Below are 20,613 nucleotides of genomic sequence, written 5' to 3' on the forward strand. Positions count from 1 at the left end.
GGAAACCGGCCCTAAATTTGTTAATACATTAATGAATCATGTAGAATATAATAAAAACTACCACTACGCCCCGTTTCGGGAAGCCAATTTTCTGACTCCAGCTGTTTAAAGTCTAGAACTTAGCTAAATCCCGAGCTTGGAAACCGGCCCTAAGCTATCTGCACCAAAGATAACTAATAGCACGGAGTAGAGAACACTGGTTTCCTTATTCCGTGCTAATAGCTAATCGATGCTATTGATGAGTTCACATCTGTGAAATGAGTTCACAGATGATTGTATGGAGTTTGGAGTTTTTGACACTGATAGTGGTATCAGAGGCAATCGAAATAAAATAACAAAGAAAATACCTCTAGAAAGAATTCTCGTAAATGATCGGAATTCATAAAAAATTCTATGATGTACCACACCCTAGTGTTATATTAGTGTATCATATTTAAAGGGGTTATGTTTAAAGGTTGAATCAGCCGACAACTAAATCAAACCAAGATTACAACTAAATATCACACTCTTACTTTGTAATGTATGTATTACTTCCGGGTTGGTAAAATAATGACTGATGTGTTCATATAGATTACCTTCGTTAATTTCCGCTATTAATTATTTGGTGGGATATTCGCACATGGTTGAAGCGCGTGGTAATGATGTTAGTGTTTGGTAGTTCAAGAGTCATTGAGCAATTAATGTCATGAGAAAGTTTTTCGAATAAGTGTTACACAGTAGTAACCATTTGTTCAGCTCGTGTTCCACAATAAAGAATGTGCGAATTATACCTACTAAATAATTGCTGAGAACAAAATACTATAGCATGGCTTAACACATGATGGAACAAGACTGGACAGTGATCCGTTAGATGGTCTCGTTATAAAGCGTTCATTGTGCCACGCTTGTTTACAACCTCTATTATTATGCCTTGTCTTTTGTGTGTTATCACTTTTCAAAAAGTGAGAAGGACAGTCCAGTTGTCTTTTGTCGTTTTCCACGGAAAGTAAAGATATTGAGGAGAATGCAAGTGGAGTATCATATAGAAACACAGGAAATCACATTTTATTTAAACAATGTTAGCGGGACAGACAATCCAGTTGAACTATTGGGTTTCATGCTAGATTATAATCTATTATGGAAATCTCATGTTGAAATGATTTGCTGTAAGCTGAAAAATAATAATAATATAAAATGTGATTTGCTTGATCATTATGTTGGACAAGCATATCATGCTTTTTTCCATTCAATCCTGTCCTATGGTATCAGATTGTGGGGTCATTTTTGTGTGAAAAAATATTAGTTTTACAGAAGAAATTAGTCAGAATAATAAGTAACGCAGATTATCTAGTCTAGATCATTGTAAACCGCTATTCACGAGAAATTTTATATGAACATTAATCAATGAATTTGTATATCAGTGCTTGAAGGAAATACAAATTGAGGGAAGATATGTTGACGGTTGTCGGTGACATTCATAAGTATCCGTCTAGGGCCAGAGGAGATCTTCACGTACCTAGGTGCAGACTCAGTAAATCTCTTTCAAGTTCTCCAGTAGTGGGGATAAAATTTTTCAACTTTCTACCAGCCTCCTTTCGTAACCTTCCTTAGTTCCTTAGAAAAATGGCTTGATACAAATCCATTCTGCTCTCTAGAACAATGGTCGCCAAACTTATGAGCATGTGAGCTAGAATAGCATTTATAAATCTTCTAGTGAGCTACCAAAGGATATTAGACTGAAGAAAGTGCGGTAGGCAAAATGAAATTTTCACACTTTTATTGCCTGTGAAGATACATTCCTAGTGTTGAAATATGCTTATCTCATAGCAAAAAGTATAACAAAATTTGAAATGTACATTTCAATGAGAGCAGTGGAACTCTTTTTGATCATCAAGTATTTGATATAGCCGCCATTCTGATGCTGTTTTCCAAATGTTCATCAGTCCTATATAGATTTTTTATGTATTTCATACTTGAAAAAGATGCTTCATACAAGTAAATAGAGCAGAACATGGCTTTCAACCTCAATGCAACTTGAATAATATTTGGATATTTTTCTTTGGGAACTTGATGCCAAATATTTCCAGTTGTAGAAAGTTATCTGAGAGACAGATCATTTTGAAAATCCACAAATTCCATTTCAACTGAAGCCTGATCTTCACCAAAATGTTGCCACAACACAAGCTGCAAAATCTTCTGCATAGATCTCCACAAAAGAGAGTTGATGGATTGGACCATATTTGATATGCTTTTAAAATCTTGAAATCGTTGATAAAACTGTTGTCTCAAGTCTGAAAGAATCGTAACGAATTCTTTATTATTGCTGCGGTGCTGTGGAGGATTTTTCTCGCCATTGCTTTTATTCAGACTGGGAAAGTGTTTATATTCATAAAGGACGACTTTACTTGCACAAGTATTTCACTATTATGTGAGCTACCAAAAACTACCCCACGAGCTACCGGTAGCTCGCGATCGACTGTTTGGCGACCACTGCTCTAGAAGAATTTAGAACAGGAATAGGTAGAATAAATGATTAATATAAACTATTGAATGAAATTCTAATATAATGTAGCCTTATTAGGAGTGAACTATTATTGTCTATATTGATTTTAATAATTTGTTGTTATTGATTTCATTATATATTGTGACGTGATCATGATTTTATTATGTATTGTAATCACATAAAATACTTTGTGAAGTGGCCTTGTATCTTCAGGCTGAATAAATTGATTGAGAAAAGAATCCACGAACTGCACCCCGCGGTCAGAATGCTTCTGGCCACTCACACACAAAATGAACGTTAGTGACGTCATCACTCGTTTCTATCCCTCTCATGGTTCAGAAAGCATGGTAGCATGGTTATTTGATGCTCACCTTCAGCTTTAAAAGTCGTCCGTAAACAAATGCGCGGAACACGTTCTGGTAGTACAACACCACTTTTGACTAGATTTCGTCATACTTTTTGAAAACTTGAAACCTTCAAACACTAATAGCTTGAAACCTTTTTCACTCAGCATAGAAAACATAGTAGCACTGTAGTTATTCTCACTCATTGTGACTTACTGGAAGAGTCAAAATGTACTTAATGGATATTACCATAGAGAAACAATAGCATAAGTAGATATCCCATGGTATAGGGCTTTTATGTCGCAACTTTTACTGTTATCTCAAGCCTATAGTCCACGTATTTCTTTCCCGTGAAGGTTTATGACGCTGGTAGTCTCTCATATTGTACCGTTCATACACTCTTACCTGGTCAAAACAGTAAAAATCGACAATAATCTACAGTAATCGACTTGAGATAACAGTAAAAGTTGCGACATAAGCCCCCTATACCATGGGATATCTACTTATGCTATTGTTTCTCTATGATATTACTTACTGTATCGATTTTGATTATGTTTGTAACCTTATAACGAAGCCTATTGCAATGTCTTCGTTTAATGGCAAATAGAATATTCTTGGTGAGGTGGTGGGGGTTTGACAATCGTGGGGATTTCCGGTAGTTGATCAGGGTGGCTTTGACGATTCCCCGTCACAATTTATCCGGTTTAACTGACTTTCAGAACTGGAAATTCCATTGATCCATGATTTCAAGACTCTTCACAGCTCACAAGACGAGATAAATCAATGGAACACGTTTTATTCTGTTATGATTATTTTTGAATGATATAAGCTTACGGACCCGGATCAAAAATAGTTCGGCCATCAAAACATTTGACCACGGGGCGGAGCTCATGTATGTCATTAGAGAATAGTATAATAAAAGAATAAAGAATAATAATTAGTAATATTATGAAGGAGGGTATCATGGAGTGATCCGTGGTCTAGTGGATAGAGTGCTTGCGTAGCAGCATAGAGATCCCGGGTTCAAACCCCACTGAGAGCCTAAAGTTTTTAAACCAGATCACTCCCGTGTTATCAGATGGGCACGTTAAACTGTCGGTCCCGGCTGAACGGTCCCGGCTGAAGTATGACAGTCGTAAGGCCCATTGATGGCTTAAATTATATATTGAGGCGGTGGGCCCTTCCCGCGAGGGACTCCCCACCAACAAAAGCCATACGAATTTACTTTTTTTATCATGAAGAATAAATCGCCATAGAGAATAGTATTATTAAGAATAAGTATATATATAAGTTATATTATAGAGGCAAGTATCATGAAGAATTGTAATATCTTATACAATAAAATATTCAAACAAAATATGAGACAAAAATTGATGAATAAAATATGTTAATCTACGATACAGTATTCATGAACAAAGATAAAATTCCATACTTTATCAACATTCCTTACATTTAAAGAATTTCATACTTAATTAGGGAAACTTATTATAATAATCATTACGTAAAACATACTGCTATCACATTAGAACGTTTGTACTAAACGGGAAAAAAATCCCTGGAAAGAGTGCAAGAATTCGACTGAGTCACTGTCAATGTTGTACAACCGTAGAAAGAAACTACAAGAATTTGAAAGAATTTGAATTAGAAAGAAACTACAAAAACAAATGTAGAATTTGACAATGTGTGTTTTTATTTCATTAGTGCAAGAATTAATAGTATTGTATCGAATTGATGTAATTTCCCTACAACGGATTCCATTTTGACTATTCTAATACCTGAGTGGTAATTCCAGATAGCAGATGCCTTTTCCTGATTCTTCGATAAATATATGCGCATTTATCACTGTGTGCATTCGTGCACATCGATTCAATCAAAATACACTCTAAGTGCATTGGAACTTGAAAGTTTTGAGAAGTGAAACTTCATCAAGTAGTTCTGTAGGTCTAAAGCAAATAATGAGAGTCTTTTTGCTTGTGAGTTCTGAGAAAATACTGTGGAATCTCTTGCAGTCAAATTCCTTTATGTTTCAAGCATGGGATATCTGTTGAAATTTACCAGTGGATATGTAACTTGTGACTTTCAAAAAACGGGTCCCATATATCATTTTCATCTGGAGTTTAAGATATCTCTGTAGCCCTATTTCCAGGACGCTTGAAAACGCTACTACAAATCTTGTAATGAAACTTTGGGTAGAGAAAACTAAACAATTGTTCATTCTATGCTTTGGGTTGACAACTTCTCTGATTAAGTGATTATTTATAAGAGTTCCCTCATCAAAGCCTGGTTTTCATTAGTAGAGTCAGTGGTAGAGTTCCCTGGGCAAGTACTAACTATCTTGTGAACTCTCCCAATGAGAACATTCATGGTAGAGTACTAGTTTTTAGTAAAGTAGAGTGGTATAGCACCGTGGGATAGTATTCTACCATTTGCCTTCCCCCACCAACGCTTCTCACTCTACTCTACCTCTACTATGCTGATGAAAACAGTCTCGAGCTAGTAGAGTAGAGTTTAATTCGATTTTCTTCTTAATAATAATCATCTTTATTGCTGAAATTAATTCATGTTACAATAGAGATAGTATGAAATCATCCTATTATTTCAATAATGGAGATCAAATTCAAAGAAAATTTAAACAAAACAATAGCCGTAGTTATTTCTGCTAGCGAAAGATCAGCCGCATATATCAATGCTTTTTGTAAAACTTTTGTGGCTAAACGGCGATAATGAATGTTCCATATTGACATTTTAAGGTTAGTTCTGTTCACTAGACAACACACTTTACCTACTATTATTAATTGTAATGGAAACAACTACTCGACCAAGTAGAGTTAGAGTTAGCTCGGTATGCCAGTTACTCAACCACTAACTCTACTAGTGAAAACCAGGCTTAATGGTTTTCCATCAGTATATGATGCTAGTTAATTTTAAGTGAACTATTTGGGACCTGGAAAAACCAAAGAGCTAAAATATAGTAAACCATAGGGCGGGTGTTGGTGTGCTTACAGCGCTCTCAATGTGTGACACGGCCAACTAAGGGCAGCCATGACAGAGGGAGGCAAGATTTCAAGAAGAGCCAGTCTGCCACAACAGTAATAGGTGTGTTTTTGTGAGTTAAATTGATTTCTATAACTAATTATTATATTTATGATGATGATGGTATTGCAAACTTGACTGGAATGAACTATAGACATTAGCTTATATTATATGATTATGTTAGGCCGGTATTAAATACTAATAGTATTAGACGGTAACATGAAAAAAAATGAAATAAAAATAAAAATCTTAATACCCTTTTTAAATATTTCAAAAAGGGTACTAAGATTTTTATTTTTATTTCTATTTCTATAAAAGTAGCCCTATACAGAAAAGAGATAAAAAGATGAAAATATGATTTCTTACAACTATATGATCTGCTCATGACAGAAATATTACCGTCTAATACCGGTCTTAGTTTGTTATTTTTTCGACTATCATACTTTGCCTTCCTGTTTTGAACTTAGAGATAATGAAGATAAGTACTGTAAGCTGGTATCAAAGAAACGTCTTCATAAACTAGTTTTTTCGAATTCCCTACTCAAAATAGCATAAAAAATAATCCAATTTCTAAAATCATAATTTTGCAGTTACGGTGTGGCATTTCAACTCAGTTGAGCACTTGTACGGCTAAGCAGTATTAACACTGTAACTTGGGCTACATTAATTTCACCAAGGCTTCAAGTAAAGCAATAATTCCATCAATTAATTTTATGGATGCATAACAAGTGTAATACATATATTTAAAATGCTCAATGAAAATTTCAATGTAGTATTTATTAAATATAACTGATTTGCACCTTGTCTTTTATGCAAGTTTCCATTATATCAATAGGGCCATTCAAAATTTGCGCCGCTTTTGCCTCTCTCTGTCATGGCTGCCCATGTTCAATTCGTTACAGGAATAGCGGCCACTCAGCCACTCTATGGTTTACTATATTTTAGCTCGTTGGAAAAAACACTACAAAATGGGAATTGATCCAATAAAATTTATCTCACGTATCACAAATAATAATCTATATGATTGATAGATCATTCATGTATGTTCATTTTCACATCAAGGTAACAGTGGAATATTAATACAATGAAATCAAAATACACTCTCACTTGAATTATACATGACATTGATTCTCTATTAGGACCTGTACAGTTTGAAGTAAAACGTTAATCATAGCCCCTTTATAGTTTAAAGTCAGACATCAACATGACAAGCCTTTTGCAGAGAATATTAATTTGATTGATCTATGTATTTTGATGGTAGCCTGAAACATGTTTTGATATAGCTAGGGCTATGAAAGACCTGATTCAATAAGACTTGACTGATCGACATATCATTTGTGACAATCCGAATTGGTTTAATTTGGATGATTCGGTTTGATTGTCACCGATTCAATTGAAGTTTCTGATTGTAGGTGAGTGGGCCTTTGTCTTTAAATATCACTTGAAATTAATCCTATTGTCAATGAACAGATCTGACTGGACCAATGAAGGATAGGCCAAAATTCAATCACGCACTTTGATTTGATGTTCAAAGGTAATTTGGAGCTTATATCATTCCTCTTTCAATCCGTAGGCTACTTATTAGATGTCAAAATGGTTGATTTCCTTCAAACTAAATGATGTCTAATATCATGTTCGTCATCAACTGGTTACATTAGACGCATTAGTTTGCTCACATCTCATCAATTGCCGTCAAATCGAATTTAATTTGCCGTTAGCTTCGTATTATCTTTGACAGGAAGCAATTCAAACAATTCAAAGGATATGTTTCCAGACTCAAGTTCAAAGCATTATTAAAGCTGTGAGCTTCATGGTAATATTGTGCATCATAGACTGGAACACTCCTCGTCAAAGAATAAATCAGATTCAACATTCAATTGTGTAGAATTTATCATAAAAGGATTTGAATTAGCAGTGGAAGTAGTCATTAAATAATATCAACAGATGGATATAAATTGGAAGTTGCATTTTTTGAAATGCTAATTATTAATGAATAATTATTATTGAACGAGAATTCAAACTAAATGCTGAAAATCACCCCGAAGACTTCAGCTACTGCAAATATTGACAACAGGGTAAACAGCTAGATGGAAATTCGATGAGCGCTACTATACAAAAAGTGGAACTAGAAAAGATTGAGAGCTGGAAAAACATTTTTGCCCGTGGTGCGAACGCTATTTTTCGCTACACAGAAAAATAAACAATATATATGTAAAAATAATTGTTTATTAAGCACTTCCGAAAGCAAAAGTGGAAGGTCATAGCTCTAGCAAACCTGAGGTAATCTGAATATCAGGAAATTGTCCAAGTATTCTTATTTTTTATTCTGATTTGTTTAAATAACCTAAAAGATTATGTTCAATTATGTGGGAGGTTGAGTTTATACTTTTTTATTCTTTCAAATGACAATAAGATGATATTATTATGAATGTTTTGATTCTTGAATAATGAACACAAAATGAAAAGTTTTTGATCAGCTGTTTTAGCGCACTTGAAATTTGGACAATCTGGATGTCAACAATGCTTGTTATCGTCGACTGCGGAAGTTGAGGTTGGAAGTCCTATCCTACTCTGAAAATCGAATCTGAATAGTTTATAATATCTTATTTGTATTTCATTCATCCAAATAAAATGATAGTATCTTATTGCAGAATTTCATTCAATTCTAAAAGCATAAACCATTTTGTAAACACGTTCACATCAAATCAGAATCAGCTGACTTCAAGGTTATTTTACAGCCGTAAAACTAGGGCCGTAAAACCGGCCTGGTCAGAAAACAATCATTTTCGGCCTCCACATGACGCACGAAAACCAGCTCATTACATCCAAGTGGGGCGAAATAGTATATTTCGCACCTAGGGCCGAAAATGGGACTTTTCTGGCTCGAAATCGGTTTTCAAGTCCGAGGCCGTAGGCCGAGGACTAGAAAAGATTGAGAGCCGGAAAAAACATTTTTGCCCATGGTGAGAACGTTATTTTTCGCCACACAGGAAAATAAACAATATATTATATGTGAATAATTGTCTATTATAAGCACTTCCGAAAGCAAAAGTGGAAGGTCATAGCTCTAGCAAATCTGAGGTAATCTGAATATCAAGAAATTGTCCAAGTATTTTTATTTTTTATTCTGATTTGTCTAAATACCTAAAAGATTATGTTCAATTATATGTAAGAGGTTGAGTTTATACTTTTTATTCTTCCAAATGACAATAAGATGATATTATTATAAATGTTTTGATTATTGAATGATAAACACAAAGAATGAAAAGTTTTTGATCAGCTGTTTTAGCACACTTGAAATTTGGCCAATCTGAATGTCAATGGAAAGTTTTTGATCAGCTGTTTTAGCACACTTGAAATTTGGCCAATCTGAATGTCAATGGAAGTTTAGGTTAGAAGTTCTATCCTACTCTGAAAATAGAATTATTTGAATAGTTATAATATATATCTTATCTGTATTCTATTCATCCAAATAAAATGATAGTATATTATTACAGAATACTTTATTGAATTCTAAAAGCATAAAATGATTCCGTTTATCCACCATGTTCCATGATAAACGCTGTACTAGGAGGTTTGAGGTAGATTCTATTATACTCTGAAAATTGAATTTGAATAGTTTATAATATCTCATTATTTGTATTTCATTCATCCAAATAAAATGATAGTATCTTATTGCAAAAACTTTATTCAATTCTAGAAGCATAAACTGATTCCGTTTCATAAACTATTTTGTAAACACGTTCACATCAAATCAGAATCAGCTGACTTCAAGGTTATTTTACAGCCCTAGGGCCGTAAAAATTTTACCGGCCTGGTCAGAAAACAATCACTTTCGGCCTCCATATGACGCACGTAAACCAGCTCATTACATCCAAGTGGGGCGAAAAATAATTTTTGTATAGTAGCGCTCATCGAATTTCCATCGGACTGATTTCCGTCAGTTCCACTGACAAATAATTTTTTGTATAGTAGCGCTTATCGAATTTCCATCTAGCTGTTTACCCTGTTGTCAATATTTGCAGTAGCAGAAGTCTTCGGGGTGATTTACAGCATTTAGTTGGGATTTTCGTTAAATAATAATTATTCATTTTCTTAAATAATATCAAGGTCCTCTCTTTTATAATATTCATGGGTATTCTCAGTTTAGTCAGAATAAGTTACTATACAAAAGTATTAATAAACTCATCCACAAAGTAATAACTTTACAGGTATAAGGAATAGTATTTTAGGTATTGGAACAAGTATTATAATTTTATGGTATTAGAACAGGTATACAGGTTGATTAATAGGTAATAACCGTCCTAAACTGTTTTCTAGAATGAAACCAACTGTCATATATTGGATTTGTGGAGCTACACCAAGCTATCATTAGAAGAATGATGTCCGTATAAAACACGCCTACCATGTTTCTGCTGCCCTGGTAGAATCCTAGTCATCTCTGATGAGTCGTCTAATGGGAATGAATTTTTTGAATCTAGCGCGCTTTGCGGCTAAGCAGCCATCTAGTGCTTTTTGGTGACAACATATAAAAGCTCATTTGCATTTTAGGAATGTAAAATTCTGGAACAGGGTGTCAGAACACATTAAGAGGTAGCTGACTTAATGTTAACGCCTTGAAACTCTCGACCATAGGCAACCCGCATTACACTCCAACTGTTTCCTATTGTAAGCTAGAAGGTTGAGTGAGTAATTTACAAGATGAATTAGTTTCTACTACATGAAGCGTTTGTATTGAACAAGTTACAATTCGAAATTTAGAATGAACCTACTCGAAACTCAAACTTGATAATACTGATTCCATAATCTTCATAGAAGAAGGAGAAAAAAAAGAAGAAGAAGAAGAAGAAGAAGATGATGATGATGATGATGATGATGATGATGATGATGATGATGATGATGATGATGATGATGATGATAATGATGGATTCAGCAATCGACCTTATGTATATATATGGAGAATTGGAAACCCTTATCAATCTGTAGAGCATGAACGATATTTGCCTATAAGTGAGCTATAGATTTGCCTATAATTTCAATCGTTTTTATTGCATTTTCACAAACCATGGTGTATTAACCCTACTGTTTTGTAGATGTTGTACAAGCCTCAAAATGAGAGTAAATGAACTCTAAAGACTCATATAATACAACATCATAAACTTGATACTTTTGTGATTAGTTTGATGTGAAATTGTTTTGTATTAATCGTTTTTTGAATGAATATAATTCTTCGAAATTGTGATATCAACTTTGAATCACTCTGTATTGTGATCTATCTTAGTAGAGGAATCGAATAAAACTACTTCAAAGTGAGATGAACTGCACTGAAAAGAGTTTCTGGTTCCCATCATGAACAATATAATAAATACATCATGAAATAATAAATAAATCCCATCTAAGTAGAGGAATCTAATCAATACTTTCAAGTCTTGTATTGTATAGTTAAATGTTTGTACTTTGTGGAAATAATTTTTAATTTAATTTGAGAAGTACTGCACTGAAAAGAGTTTCTGGTTTTCATCATGAACAATATAATAGATATATACTATCTAAGTAGAGGAATCTAATCAATACTTTCAAGTCTTGTATAGTTAAATGTTTGTACTTAGTGGAGATAATTTTTAATTTAATTTGAGAAGTACTGCACTGAAAAGAGTTTCTGGTTTTCATCAGAGACAATTATATACAGCATAATATATTTCATTCATCTATGCTTCTACTCATCAGCTTCTATAGCTATGAAGATTAGACGCTTATGCAGTGTGGTTAGTGATCTAAAGATCTGCCTCCTGAGGAACCACACTTCACTTAAGTTGCGCACTCTCGGCATACATCTATCTGTCTGAGAGGTATTCGAGTGAGATGGAGATAAATCTATGTGAGACAAAGAGCTATTTGAGTCAGATGAAGAGATATCAATGTGAGACAGAGATATCCAAGTGAGATGTAGTCAGACGAAGAGATATCAATGTGAGACAAAGAGATATCCAAGTGAGATGTAGTCAGACGAAGAGATATCCAAGTGAGATGTAGTCAGACAGATAGTACCGCTGCCAACAAAGCGATGCGGACTTAGCATTCTGGCTGTAGGACAGGTAAGCGTGGTTGGAACGCTGGTTTAGAGGTAAACGCTGGTTAGAGGTAATCGGTGGCTCCAGCCATGTTGTAAATAGACGCGCGATAATTTTCTAGGCTCTTGTTAGAGCCAGAAACAAGACCAGAGGTTTGAGAGAAGTTCGTCTGCTTGGTAGGAGTCTGCGGTTGTAACCGTGAACGGAAAGCGGGAAGCCCTTGGATCGAATGGTTCCAAGTAATAGGGTGTGTGTGCGCGCGCACATTCAAGGGAGTCGGGAGTGAAGGGAGAAATTGGACTGAGAGTCTCACGCGAACAGCCAAGCCGCTAACGTGACCTAGGACGAGACAGATTTACACCGCGCTTACTTCTCTGAGTGTCACACGCTTGGGCAGCTCCACCGCCAAACAGTAAGAAATCAAACTTTTTTCAACACTAGATAACTTTTATTTTCAGATAATGAGACCAGAAATTTTTTTTCCCACTTCCCCGATAATAATGAAAGGTGATAATAAACTAGAAAGTTTTGGAAGCTCACGCCACACAAACAGTAAGAAATTAAACTAATTTCAAAACTAGATTATAAAGAGATTTTTCCCTCTGATAAGGAGGCCAAAAACGATTTTTTTCCACCTTCCCGATAGGCTACTTATAAGAAAGCGATAATAGACTATAAAGTTTGGGGAGCTTACGCCACCCAACAGTAAGAAATAATACTCATTTCAACATCTTTCCCGTTGATAAGGAGACCAAAAACTATTTTTTCCCACCTCCCCGATACTTATAAGAAGGTGATAATAGACTATAAAGTTTGGGGAGCTTACGCCACCCAACAGTAAGGAATAATACTCATTTCCACATTTTTCCCGTTGATAAGGAGACCAAAAACTATTTTTTTCTACCTTCCCGATACTTATAAGAAGGTGATAATAGACTATAAAGTTTGGGGAGCTTACGCCATCCAACAGTAAGGAATAATACTCATTTCAACATCTTTCCCTTTGATAAGGAGACCAAAAACTATTTTTTCCTACCTACCCGATACCTATAAGAAGGTGATAATAGACTATAAAGTTTGGAAAGCCCACACTACCCAAACAGTATGAAACTAAACTTATTTAAAAACTGGATGACAATATAAACATTTTTCCCTCTGGTAAGGAGATAAAAACTATTTTTTTCTACCTTCCCGATACCTAAAAGAAGGTGATAAATAGATTAAGTTTGGGGAGCCCACACTACCGAAACAGTAACAAATTAAACTCATTTCAAAACTAGATGATGGTAATTATAGAAATCTTTCCCTTTGATAATGAGACAGAAAACTATTTTCCGTCCAATTTCCCGCTAGTTTTAAGAAAGTGATAAACTAGAAAGTTTGGAAAGCCCACACCATTAAAACCATGAGAAATCAAACTCATATCAACACTAGATAATTCAGAAATCTTTCACTGTGATAGTGAGACCGAAAAATATTTCTTCTCACTTTCCCGTTAGGTCTACTAATAGAACGGTGATAAAATATATAGATTAGAAAGTTTGGGGAGGTTGCACTAAAAAAATAAAGAGGTCAAACTAATTTCAACACTAGATGATCTAGCAATCTTCACTTTGATAATGAGATCAAAACTATATTCTCCAGATTCCAAGTATTGATAATGAGAATTTAACAAGGGAAAATCTTATAACAGATATTCAAATAAGGTTGTGTGTACATTACTTCCAATTTTTTTTCTGTTTTATCCGATGTTTTTCAATTTATAATAACTATTAGGTGTTACACATTCTATTCTGGAATTAATTAAGTCTGTAGCGTGAATATTGATGTTCTGGAACTTTTCCATAGTTGAAGAGACTTGAAATATTGTCAAAAATGTATATTTTGGAAGTAGTGGAGCATAGATTTTACTTTAACCTAGGAACATTTGAGTGGCACAGCATTATAAAGAGATAGGAATACAGGGAAATGATAGTCTTTGTATTATTGCTTTCTATTATATCACCTATTCACAACTAGAATAGTGAGTATTGAATTGAAATACTTTAATTCATCCTCTCAGCAAATTCTCTGATATTCTCTGAACGTGAAGAATGTGAAACAATTGAAACAAAGAGTTATTACATATCATGTTCATTCTAGCTTCACAAATCAATAGTACATTTCTGCATTGTAGATTTCTAGATTATCCCTGTCAGACGATAATCTCATGTAATGGGAACTGATTCTGAAATTAATGGTTCCATATTTCTCTTGACACAGTACTTGTATGGGATATTCTCTAGATTCGTTGAAAAGAGAGGTGGAAAATGAAAATCGAATTCGATCACATACAGGAAGATAGACTTTCTTTGTGGAATAGTAGCTTGTGAAGAATATCTGTGAGAAGTATCTATCATTATCTTCATTCAATCTATCAATTGCCGTTGAGAGATATTCCACTCACTCTTGAAATTCTATTTTTCATATTCAATGACCAATCTCTGATCAATATTCAAATCACTTGAAATTCTTGTGGAGTCATAATCCTAAAGTCCGTTAACCATGAATCTTTTTCCAGTTTTTGAATCTCAGTACTCTACTCTCTCCATGATTCAGAAACGTTTGAGAAATACCATTTCGAAATAGAACTGCATTCAACCGAGAATATTGAAACGTCATTGAAAAAACATTAATCCGATACTTGGCAGACTAGAAATTGATTAGATGCTATGATTGGCACGGTATCATCATTGTTCTGGGAACATTTTAACTACCTTTCCATATGCGTTGATTGCGTTACCAGGATTCAATTCTCAGTATGAATAATCAATATTCATACAGAGAAATGCCATTGAAATGAAGTATGATGTGATTCAAATTCACGTATTTAGTTTGAAGGTATGATTTGATCACAGGAATCTCTCTTGCATCATATTATCAGATCTCTCCAATTTATCAAATCTTATTTAACGATGTATTACTGACTCTACATCCTTTAATGATAGTACCTCCTTACACTGGATGTATTCATAATTGTAGGTAATGGGAGTACATCTAGCACAGAGTGTAGTAAACTCATGAGAATTTATTATTTATTCCACACAAGTAACTAATCATAGATAAGGCATTCAGGCTTTATACTTTGAAATTACCTCAGCATATCCATTAGTATTAGCGCTGATAATATTTCAAGGTATTATTTATATCATATGAAGGTAGTGGTCGAATTGAAGTGTGATAAATTTCATTTTAATATTACCTCTTGTTGTTAATCATTAGTGTTTGATTGAGTGACTTTGTATGAGTAATATTATAAGGAAAATCTCTAATAATGGTTGAGGAAACTTAAATTTCCAATGTCAATTCTATGATTTGCATGAACACTTTGAAAGAATGTTCCGCTGCTGCTTCTTATTCTTACAGCAGTAGTAGCAGTAATGGTAAGAGAATTCCTACTTCTCCAGAGAATAGTCCTGGTGCGAGGTTTGAACATGTGCACCCAACTGTAGCCTATTTGACCACCAATTAGATGTGTATGCTGAAGTCATTAACGAATAATCTTCTTATTAAATAAGAAGACTAAGAAATTGTCGAAAACCACAGATTTTTCACACGTAAAATCTGTGGTTTTTGACAATTCCTTAGTCTTCTTATTTAATATGAATAATTACCACAATATCAACTTCTCAACTACACAAAAAGTGGAAATAATCTTCTTCTTCATCAAACCCTTCTGCCTCTCAGCGTCGGGTGGCGACCACAAATAATCTATGATTTCAAAAGTACATTGATACTGGGAATATGAAAGATGGTTTTCAAGTGATAATCGGATAACCCAAAAAACATAAAACTTTTACTACGCCATCAGAAACTTGGATTTTGGATGGAGTCGATTAATGATTATTCGAGCACTGTACATTTATACTTTTAAAAAAAGAAAGAAAAATAAAAAATCCCAGTACCCTTTTTTTGAATTATTCAATCACAACATTTTTCAACATTGATGCCATTTTCAAGTGAAACATCAATGTTGAAACATGTTTTGATTAAATAACTCAAAAAAGGGTACTGAGATTTTTATTTTTCTTTCTAGTTTTATTACAAGTAGCCCTATACAGAAAAGAGATATTTATACTTTATTTCAGCTTTTCTGCGTTTTCTCACCTTCTCCAATAATAAATCGATGGAAGTATATTTAAAAAAAATCAGTAAACAGTTTTAGCTGAGGTGGAAGAATTTTGTTCGCCAAAGATAAGCCGATATAGTAACAGGTGTTTTACCAGCGTTTTTCTACGTTTTCTCAAATTTTCGAGATCGAATTGACATAAAACGTTCAAATTCGGTAAAGAGTTTCCGCTGAGGTCTAAAAATTGAGAGGCATTCAATATTTCGCCTATGATATGCTCAAAACTGGCGTTTTTCAACGTTCTTCTAGATTATTAGCTTTCTCATTATCTTATCGACCGAAATTGTTAAAATTTGTTACACAAATCCGTCTGATTTTTCAGGTTTGGAGTAAGTAATGGCGGTGATAAATTGGAGGGTTTCTTTTCTCCAGTTTTTCATTGAGTTTTCAATGCATATTTCTTCATTTCTCAGGAAAATTTCAGACTCGAGAGAGTTGGAGAATGAATGATTTGTAAATTCTCCACGTCATTCCTATCTCAAATTTAAAAGGCTAGACTGGAGTACAATAATTCTCATAATATCCTAACGAAGTTTCCCACCCTGCACTAAATAATTGAAATTAATCGGTGATTGAATCGAGCGAGGAAGTACTTTGACTTTCTGATGGAATGAAGCATGCTCAAATGGAAAATGCAGGCGAGCGAAGCGAGCCCGCTGATCTCATGTTTGGACGACCCAGTTGGCGGTCGAGGGGGCGGAGCCCCCTTGCCAGACGGATATGGCGAGCGAAGCGAGCCTGTCGACTAGTTATATTATATATCTTTGTTGAAGAAGACGAATTTAAATATTGTGACAACTTGTGACATCACATATTTGAGAAATAATATTAATAATGTTGTCAATATTTGTAGTAGCAAAGTCTTCGGGGTAAATTACAGCATTTAATTTGGACTTTCGTTAAATAATAATTATTAATTCATTAGCATTCGAATAATATTGCAACATCTCATTAATTTCCATCTATTTGAGAAATGAGTTTCGGTTTCCTAAATTTCTTGCTCATTGCTGAATTCCACTTCAACATTATCTAACTATATTACACTGAAAACGTAAACTATGGTAAACTGAAAGCTTGAAGATCAAACAGCTTTTCAACGTGAAACTTTATTTAACTTATGAAGGATGATCAACGAATTCGTGGCCATCCTATACTCATCGAAAGACAATCCACAATCAATGTCTATTATCGATTGTAAAAAGATTTATATATAAATACCGAAATTGGGAGAGAAATTGTCATTCCACATTTGAATGTTACACCGTGGCAGAAACAACGCTTGAAATTTGTAAAATTGTTCATCGAGCATCCTATGCTCAGCAACAGACAATCCACAATCGATGACTATTATCGTTTTTGAAAAAATTGATGTAAATACCAAAATTGGGAGAAAAAGTTTCATTCAACATTTGAATGTTAAACTGTGACAGAAACAACACATGGAATTTGTAAAATTGTTATAAAATTGCAAAATTTACCAGTTTCTATTCTACAATGACTTGACAGGTTCGTGTTGGAGGAATTTGTGATGAGACTCATTTGAATCTGTAATTATAATTTTTCAATTTGGAATCTGCAAACAATGACTGGGAAGAGAGTTTGAAAGAGTTTTACTTTGTGATCTCAAACACAAAAACCTGTATTTAGAATAGGTTAAAGTGTACAGTGCAGTTCTTGAATAACACATATTGATCTTTCACACTTCATTATAGAGTAAAGCTGGATTCTCACATAATAATTATCAGTGTCCGGATTCGACTCAGTGAAGATATTCTTCCCTTCAATTCTAATGGGACCATCCCCACTCAGTCTGGCCGAGCGAATATGAATAGTCCCATTAGGGGAGGAATATTAATTTTAACTGAGCCGAACCCGGACACTGATACTGATATGTTATAACAATCCAGTTCCAAACTTACTTGAAAAGGTTGTTTTTCAATCTAATTTGGACCTAGCATAAATCAAAGTCAGAAGTTTAAAGATTGTTTTGATAAAACATGAAATGGGGTGGTTTGTTATGAAATATTTTGATCATGATTATGAAGTGAAAGTTTCTCCGGTAGTTTTTCGAGGAGTTACTTTTGAAAATGAATAATAATACAATTAAGTCATTCTTACTAACTCATTCAAGTCAATCCACTCAACTAATTTAAAAGTATGGAGAGTATTCCACATGAAGTAATGGTATCAATAATACTTGGTATTGATCTGATTTGATATTGATCAAGTTTTTAGATAATAATTTGATATTGATTGAACTTGCCTAGTATCGTATCGACCAGGCTTTATTAAAAGTTCCGAAGATTGTCAAATCTTTAAGATTGTTAAGATTATACTCCAGATCAAATATTTATTATTTATCAAAGGCTCAACTATCATTCCCCAACTGAATTGTTTCAAAATCTCTCCATATTTTTTATGCCAGATTGCTCTTCCATTTATTTGAACTATGAGAATTTGTAGAATTTTTGTTGAGGGAAAGCTTATATGTAGTCCAGGCAATGAATGCTCAAAAAAGGGTATGAAGGGAAATGATTGGAAGACAATTTTTACCCACCCAGTTCTGTTTAGGGTAGTAAGGAGGTAAACATATCAAAAGTCCCCACTCCTAACCCCTGTGCTAAGGGGATGGGGGTGGTTTAAAGGTACCATTTTTTTGGTTTCTCGCATAAAAATCAAAAACGATGTATGTTAAGGACTCGATTATCATATAACAAATTAAAGCTTACATAATTTCATACAATATTCATCCTAAAACTTTTTTATATCTCTTCTAGTTTCCGAGATATCCGCTCTTGAAGGTGTGACATTAAAAAAAAAAAAAAAACGTTTGCCACCAATTTTTTCTATTATTGCTCTTAAAACTTTCTAAAAATCGATGGGAAAAATCCATGTTGATTATGAGCTTATAGAGTATTGAATTCTCTTCAATTTGATGTATGATTTCACACTTTTACGAATTTCCCTACACCTTTTGCAGCAGCTTTAGTGTTGAGTGTGAAATCTCCATTTTTGCAACGTTAGACCGATTGACAAAGGAATTTGGAGGGAATGTTTTAAACAAGATTGTTGACTTTGCAGCTTTGTTGAGACTAGTTAGGAGGAGAACATATCAAAAGTCACCATTGGGGGTGGGGACGTTTGATACGTTTACCTCCTTACTACCCTAAACTGAACTGCGGGGTCAAAAAGTTTCTTCCCAACTTTTCCCTCTATACCCTTTCCTTGACTGGACTAATGTACGAACTATTGAAACGCATAAGCTAGACTAACACATCAGTGCATCTCAAATGGAAGCACATAATACGTTGTCATAGCGAGTGATGATTATTATCCTTCAATTTCAGCTCCCATGATAATTGTCATCAATAATCAACTTAGAATAAAATGAAGCAAATCACGACTGTAGTTCATTCTATGTAAATACTATATTTTAATGTGTTGTGGATAAACTTCGTTACTCTCCTGTAGTAATAATACAGGAGAGATTATGTGAAATAGTCTTTTACATAGAAGACAATCAAAATTATTTCTCAAATTCACTTGAACCACTTTCCAACTAGATACCGTAATCAGTTTTGTTCATTTTCCATAAAATAACACTACACTATCAAGCTCTGTTTGATGGTATTTGACAGCACGACAGACGTATAATTTGTATAATAGATGAGACACTTTGTGAGTGAAAGATGTTGAAGATAATTTTATCATATAACAATTTATACTCTACAATGATATTGATGTAGCCTAACTTTCAAATTTGAATACAGTATATACCACATCTTATTCGTGATAAACCAATTCGGAAGCTATAGCAAATAGTTTAAAGTAAACTTTTTCAATAATAAACTTTAATAATTATAAACTTTTTCAAGCAAATTTGAAAAGGATGTCGATATGATAAGAATTCATTTCATATTATTAAATATTTACTTATTTTTGCTACAATATTATTTGGCAAAATAATATTTGGCATGACTATATTATTCTTCACATTAGTCACATTTTCAGGCTTATTGTAAACTCTCCACTCCTTATTCCATGCTCACATTATAATCGTTATTATCGATATTTTAGTTTTTCAACAGAGATAATAGTTCAGAGTTTTTGTTTTCTCTTTATTCTTTTTTACAATGGAGCACAGATCGAGAGAGAAAAACTAAGAATAACTTGTATTATTCTCTCCCAAATTTAGGGAAGGCCGAAATGAGGTTATGTCTTCTAGATTTCCACAAAATGTTCAATCCAAAAATATTTATACAAACGACTCTTAACTGTAAGGCTGTCTAAACACACATCTTTTTCTGCCCAAACGATATAAATTCTGTTAAATTAAACAGATGATTTCAAACAGATGATGTTTGTCAAGCTCCGTTTAATCTGATAGAATTCATAAAGACGGCAAAATATCGTACGAACAAAAATCGATGTGTGTTTAGCCAGCCTTACAGTTGAGAGTGACTCTAAACTGTGAACTATTATCTCTGTTGAAAAACGATATCATCTGAGCATCGA

General features: G+C 34.0%; 1 protein-coding gene across 3 annotated transcripts in view; it reads left to right on the forward strand.

Moving 5' to 3' along the window:
- Positions 1–12,240: 12,240 nt before the first annotated feature.
- LOC111055791 overlaps positions 12,241–20,613 on the forward strand; it is a 356,789-nt gene continuing 348,416 nt past the window's right edge. For all 3 annotated transcript variants that reach the window (XM_039442387.1, XM_039442389.1, XM_039442388.1), the window contains exon 1: positions 12,241–12,342. The gene's annotated coding sequence lies outside the window, so the exon portion shown is untranslated. The remainder of the gene's footprint in view (positions 12,343–20,613) is intronic.

This window comes from Nilaparvata lugens, chromosome X (assembly GCF_014356525.2).
Source record: "Nilaparvata lugens isolate BPH chromosome X, ASM1435652v1, whole genome shotgun sequence".
Lineage (NCBI taxonomy): Eukaryota > Metazoa > Arthropoda > Insecta > Hemiptera > Delphacidae > Nilaparvata > Nilaparvata lugens.